Source organism: Saccostrea cucullata, unplaced genomic scaffold, assembly GCF_032062105.1.
Source record: "Saccostrea cucullata isolate Sc308-1 unplaced genomic scaffold, CSIRO_AGI_Scuc_v1 ctg5500, whole genome shotgun sequence".
In the NCBI taxonomy this organism is placed as follows: Eukaryota; Metazoa; Mollusca; class Bivalvia; order Ostreida; family Ostreidae; genus Saccostrea; species Saccostrea cuccullata.
In genome coordinates this window covers 36429-43830 of record NW_026936270.1, presented here as the reverse complement: position 1 = coordinate 43830, position 7402 = coordinate 36429, and positions in this window count along the sequence as shown.

The following is a 7402-nucleotide window of genomic DNA, read 5'->3' as shown; positions in this document are numbered from 1 at the left end:
ATTTATTTACCTCGTCATTAGTCATTTGCAAAATTATTTTGTTTGCACACATAAGTACTCTGAAGTTGACATCAAGAAGATGCTTGAGTTTCATATTGACAATATCTATGTGGTTTTTGGAGACCAGGTATTCCAACAATCTATGGAATTCCCATGGGTACAAATTGTGCTCCGTTATTAGCAGACTTATTTTGATATTCATATGAAGCAGAATTTATGCAAAATCTTATGCGTGAAAAGAAGAAAACACTTGTTTTGGCCTTCAACGCGACATTCAGATATATCGACGACGTATTGTCAATTAATAATGATAATTTCCATTCCTCGATACGATATATCCTGGTGAGCTTGAGATTAAGAAACCACAGAGTCCGACACTTCTGTTTCATACTTGGGCATTTTACTTGAAAAGACACTAATGGTAACCTAACAATCAAGCGATATGATAAACGTGATGACTTTAACATATCTATCGTCAACTTCCTTTACTTATGCAGCAATATACCTTCATCATCTGCACACGGGGTACATATATCTCAGTTGATTCGAAACGCAAGAGCATGCTCTACGTATGAACAATTTCTAAAACGAGGTATATTATTGACAAGCAAGTTGATGAAATAAGAATATCAGCAGTTTAGTTTAAAGTCATCATTTCGTAAGTTCTATGGTCGATACAATGACCTTGTCAGCAAATACAATTTATCACTGAGTCAATTACTGACTGACGTTTTTCATACCAAATGTTAGTCCATTATTTATACACTGAATTGACGACAGATTTTTTCCGTTATTTCCTGATCATGACAAAGAGCACACGGCGGGTGCGACCGGTCGACAGGAGATGCTCACTCCTCCATGACACCTGATCCCACCTCTGATGTTTCGGGGGTCCGTATTTGCTCTACTCTTATTTTGTATTGTTTTATGGACTATGAGATTGAATACTGTTCGTTATCTCCATATCCTTCTTGAATATACCAATAGAAATCATTGAGTTCATCGATATTTACCATGTGTTAAATCTTCAAATGATATCTTCATTACATTATATATTATGAAACTCAAACATACTCTTTCTCTCTTTTTCTCTCACGACAATTCACGTGTGCTTTTTAATCATGAAAACCTTACTTTTCCTTGATAAGGGAGCAGAAAGAGGAAAACAATATTTAGATTTTTTGTTACCTAAGCAGGATTAGGAGATGTCTCCAAACAAATGTAAAATTCGATCTTTTGAATTTCAGCGTAAGATAAGACAGAAAAAATATACACACGACGACGGGAATGTAAATCACTTAAGCTGACGGGGATTTAAAAATAGAATACTTAGAAAACGGAGTGTATATCCTTTTACAGATAACAATTAACAAAAACAATTTAACAAACAAGAAGGGGGATCAGATTCACAAGCTTTGCTTATCAGTTACGTAAAATATGATAATGTCTGATCCCCCAAAAATGACTAGAAAAAAGTATCTGTAAGACAAGACAATCAAAACATCATATAAAAAAGTTAGCAAAAAGATGGCACATCAAAACAAAATAGGCCACAAGATGTGATATGCAGGTCACATCCATGTAAGATGTGACATGCAAATTACATCCGTGCCATCCAAGGTGAGCTTGCACACATCAAATCTATTTGGAGGCATTTAATCACTGGCCTCTCCAAATATTGCATCTTACGTAATGAAATTAAAAAAAAATCTAACTTTCATTATTCCATTATCTCTTTTTACGAGAATGTAGTTACATGTTATATAATGAAGGAAATACATGTACATAATATCCGAGTAATGCTAATAAATAAAGATAAGTTATATCTGTAAGTATGGAAGAAAACTAATTTCAGAGTGAATGACAAATCAAAAAGTATTGTTTAATTGAGCCAGCAAGTAAGCGAAGTCAGGAGAGGGGTATTTAAATATTCAACAGCAGTTATTCACTGACCTGTCAGTGTGGGAATGAACATGTTCCTTTAGTAAGGTATTTGTAACTGTAAGAGTAGAACAAAACAGCAGTTAAACACTAGCCTGTATTTGAACTACATCCTTAATGAGTATCTAACTATTCATCGCGAGTAGAACAAAACAGCAGTTAAATCACTAACCTGTTTTTAAACTACATGCTAGCATCTGACTATTTATCGTGAGTAGCACAAAACAGCAGTTAAATCACTGACCTGTATTTTAACTACATCCTAGTATCTAACTATTTTTTATGAATAGAACAAATCAATAGTTAAACAATGACCTGCAGTTGAACTACATTTTAAAATCGGACTATTGGGAGTAGAACAAAAACAGCATCAAATGGTAGATTATTATTTTTTTTCTTTGGAAGTAGAACAACACTTAAGTTATTTTAAGCAAATTTATCCATGCAATGCATATGAACTATTGTACCTTAAAATTCTAATAGAGATTTCTGAACAATTTATCCTTGTCTAATGAGTAGCTATCCATATGCAAATTTACAAAAGATCCAGGCTTACAGATATCCCTGCTTTGAAAAATTAGTATAATATGCTAGTGACAGGGGGCTAACTATCGAGATCATGCATATTTTCTGATCTGTCCCTGATAATGGCAATCTAAAATATATCTTAATAAATTATCTAGATGTTGTTCAGCACGTTGTTAGCAAATTAGTTTCAATAATTATCACGATTAATGGTTAAGGTCTAGTAATTTTAACAAACTTAAATTTTTGCAAATTCTACCTAGTGATGAGTGAAAGTGCTCTTGAGTAGGACACCAGGTCAGTTATAATTCTACTTATTACAACCTTGAATTATTTAACTTTATATATATATATAATATTTTATTTACAACTTTTCAAGATTTGTAACAGCAATTCAACGAATATCAAACAACCCCAAAATACGTGCATAACAACTGTTTCTATTACAACTGTAGGACCCAAAAGGTTGTATCCATTAATTCATGATGTATGTCCTTTTAATGGAGAAATCTACCATGTGTCTATTTTAAAAAGTATAAATTAGTTTTACAAGATGAAGAATATCATTATTATGTTCATAAACATTTTGAATAGGATGTAAAATTCCTAGAGTATAGTAAATTCATCATGTAATATTGTTGTCAACTGGTAAGCCGGTTCTAAAATTCAGAATTTATTGTAAGTCCAAAAATCTAAATTTCACAAATATAATGTGGAACAAAATTTGTAGAGGGAAAAAAAATAATTACACAAAGAATTTTCCTTGATTGACCCACTTACAAACTCACACATCTGTTCTTTGACAACTCCGCCTACTTTCATACTGACCAGCCAATTAAACTAGTGCTAATTGTAACGGGAACCGTTACAGATGTTCCCCAAACGCTCCCCAACTCTCTTTCGGTGCCATATTCCCTGTAAGCTTCATTAAATAAGACAAACTCTGTGCATTTTTGACTTTAACAACGTTTTCCCAGAAGGATACCAATTATATTCAATTTTTAGCATTGCACCCAAGCGCATGTGAATGCATGTGCGTTATGACCATATCATCTTGTCTACACTATTTGTATATTTTAATATACATGTACTATATATTAAAGCATTCAGTCCAAAAGTAATAAAAATCACTCATTCAAGTGTATTTTTAAATATACTAGTTTCAAATGCACGCACGTGCGTGCACGTGCATGATGATCATACCTTCTTGTAGGAGTCCCTTACATCTATCTATGTTCTAAATCCCATCCTGTTTGGTTGAAAAACAAGGGAGTTATAGCCATTTAAAGTTTCAGCCAATCAGATTGCAGCACACGTGCATGCGCGTTATTTCGTGATTTTTTTAATATCATTTTGTAGGATATCCTAATGCATGACTATATTTTACATTTCAAAGAATTTCGTCAAAAAACAAAGGAGAAATAGCCATTTAAAGTTTTAGCCAATCAGATTGCAGAACACGTGCATGCGCGTTATTTCATGATATTTTTCTATATCATTTTGTAGGATATCCTAATGCATGACTATATTTTAAATTTCAAAGAATTTCGTCAAAAAACAAAGGAGATATTGCCATTTAAAGTTTCAGCCAATCAGCTTGCAGCACGCGCACATGCGCATGTTTTCGTGAAAATTCATATATATCTTGCGTTAGATCTTCATTATGTAGGACTGTGTTCAAAATTTCAAAGGATTATGACAAGAAACAAGAAAGATATTGAGACTTTAGTTTCAGCCAATCAGAGCGAAGCGCACGTGCATGCGCGTGAGATCTTGCTATTTTGACCATGCTATCTTGTCTATACTACTAATGTATCCTTACATTATGAGTTTCAAAAAATTTCATCAAAAAATAGAAAAGTTACGGCAATATCCATTATATTGGTCATTTCACGTGTTGCACGTGCGTGCTCTTGCAAGCACGTGCGCGCAAAATGACCTTGATTCCGCAAATCTACATAACATGCCTACTTACCCTAAAAAGGTTTCACCTAAGTCGGATGTGTAGTTTACAAGATCACTCGCGTACAAAATTTTCCCAGGAAGAAAAATAATAATAATAATAATAATAAGAAACAGAGTAAAAACAATATGTTCCCCAACTTCGTTTGGGGAACATAATTACGGATAGAAAATTGCATGAACATAGGGAATCCGTAAGACATTAATTTACAACACTGAAATAAGGTAGAGTTAAGCATAACCAATTCAAAGAACACAATCCTAGGATCTAGCCATAAATTTGATAACAAGATTGAGTAAATGACATTGCTATCGTGAGACAGGAAAGAGATGTCAACAAGAATGAGATACTGCTACCAGCGCAAAAATGCCTTTCCTAAACATCAAATGAAAACAATTAACTTACAACTACAGATGTCAAACAAGACCGAACATTAATAGAACATTGATATAGACATATGTTAGAAAACAATTTTTCATGGAGTTAATAAATGCAAATTAATATTTAAAGAAAATGAATAAAATTGAGGATTAGACAGAAAATAAAAGAAATATTAATAATTAAATAAAATTAATAAATAGAAATACGAGATAAACAGGTGTCACGTACAGTTTACATCATGAGTAATAACTCAAAGCAATGTCTCTCATTAAGCTGTATATTAGAAATATTTTAAAATAATTAAATAATTTTGTTTGTACTTTAGCCTGTCATCGATTAATTTCCGAAAAGGAATGTAAATGGAAAATCCTATCATTTAATTTACTGACCGTGGAATCTGTACCAATTTATGAAAATAAATTTAACCCAAATTTACCGGCTATTTTGGGAACTCATTTGAAAATTTTATGGAGGGAGGACAATTGGAATCTATCTATGTTATTTACTTGCTGACTCACTTGCAAATATAAATTACGCTGGCTCGTTAACGCCACAGGGGGCATCACCGTTGTCGCTTGATTCAGAGATAGAGGTTGGGGCACTGATAAGACATTCCTGTAGATAGACATTGGCAAAACTTGTGAACTAAACAAAAACTCTGTACCATAGTTCCATACAAACTATATATCAAGATTATATAATTATGAGAAACTTATTCATATGGTACATATAAATCCGTATAACCATGTCTTAATATATCATTACTACATTAGACCGAAACCATTGTCATTATGATAACCGAACAAAAGTCCAAATTCTATAATTTCCACAGAAACAAATTAAACAAAACTGCCTGCGTAGTTTTTAATATTTTGCATTTATATAAATGGCTAGACAATGAAATTCATATCCTTGCTTTTAATAAACAGTTTGCTGGCAAGCTTTATCCAAGATGACCTTTCCTATTCATAGCCTACCCAAACCATACGCAACACATTGTGAAATAAAATGATTAAGAATGCTACACTGGCCTTATAATTAAGACGATTGAATATCAGCATTCCGTATACATCCACACAACATCCACATGGGCTGGTCGTGCAAGGGGGTGCAGCACAGATGTACACCAACTGAACTTGATAGCCCAAGTTCATCCTGAAACCTCTGTGGCTCCAAAAGTGTATCGCTGACAAGGACTTCGTCATAATCTCAAGCTGCGTAATTGTTTTCCAAAAAACGCCATCCTGCTGTTACTTCCAGTGATGAATATTTTCACAACTTCTCGCCAAACAAATCCGAGTCTCCATTGATATAAATGCGTATGGTTATAGTCGTTCAGTTATAAATTCACATTGTATTTTTACAAATAGAAAATAAATATATTTGCCGAAAAAAAGAATATAAATCGATAATCACACGCTTTATGTGGGTATATGAGAATCTCTCTCCCTCAATTAATGAAAGAATGCCAGTTCAATTAAACACAACATAAAACTAATCAAGTCCAGTCATCAGAACAATATACCCCACATGGGCATTGCAATATCTACACGTATGAATAACCCGCGAAAACTTGGGGCAACACCATCGGTTAAGTAAACAATAAAATAAAACTCAAACAGCACAAATTGTGACAATATTCGACAGAATGATGGAATGAAAAAGCACGTCCCTGGCTGACTATAAGATTAACGATCACAAAAAGTTGTAATTCTCTTCAAAATAGACGTGCTTCATGTTAGCGGTGGTGAGCGCGCGAGTGTGAATGACTCGCTGAGCTGACCACGTGACCTTACACAATCCCTCAGACAAGGCGTGGATCTGAGAATTTTCACAATTTATCAACGTAAATGTTTCTGGAAACCAACAAACAAATTGTCGCATTAAATACATAAATACAATTATTATTCTAATAATTGTTGTTATGCTACATAAGTATGGCGTTTTTTTTCTACAGCTAATTAAATGTAAATTATTTTGTCACCTGTAGGACAAAAAGATACCGGGCATTTATCTGTCTATCTGTTTCTTTATCTGTTAATCGTTTATTAACGTTATATCATAAGAAATGTAAGATTTGATTCAATATTTGGTTCATTCGTTTCTTGACACTATAGTTTGTCAAGAATACAAGCAATACGACATATTGATCTTTTCATGTGAGGGCCACTTTTCAAAATAGTTCATTTCTTGATATTCAAGATATCATTGACAATTTAGAGGAACGTGTTTGTTACTTAGTACATGTATCCATTTATATTGATATGTATTTGCATAAAAGAATCATATACATTTAATGTCAGCTATAATACATGTATAATTTATTAATAATGTTAAAGGATAATAGACTTGATGAACAAATTAGGCAAATAATTTGTACTCCGGAGCTTTTTAACTTTCATAGAGAATATCAGTTATCATTTATCTTCTAAATGATCTCTCAATAACTAGTAACATTTGTGATTTAGGGCCACTTAAGTATCAGTCACATTATCCATTGATGTGGTATACGATGAGAAACCGATGCGTTTTTTGATGAAAATGGCATAGTTGCCAACCAGGCACCACCAGTGATCGGACGGTGACTGACGC